Genomic DNA, 248 nt, shown 5'->3' on the forward strand with positions numbered 1-248 from the left:
CGAGGGGTGCAGTGAGCTGCCTGCCATGGCTGCCGAAGACCAGGGCACTTTCCTGTCCCTCCCCAGACAGCATCGAGAGCCCTGATGGACAGTGTCTGTGGGGGACTGGGTTCCAGCAGGGTGGTCGGACCCGTGGCAGTGCCCTTGCCCAAGCCACCTACTCTCTCCCCTTGCCGCTCCCCAGTCCCTGGCGAGATGCCTGCCCCCTGCCCTGGCACCACAGGGGCACGCTGGCCCCCAGGGGCAGG

Source organism: Merops nubicus, unplaced genomic scaffold (assembly GCF_000691845.1).
Source record: "Merops nubicus isolate BGI_N331 unplaced genomic scaffold, ASM69184v1 scaffold30481, whole genome shotgun sequence".
Lineage (NCBI taxonomy): Eukaryota > Metazoa > Chordata > Aves > Coraciiformes > Meropidae > Merops > Merops nubicus.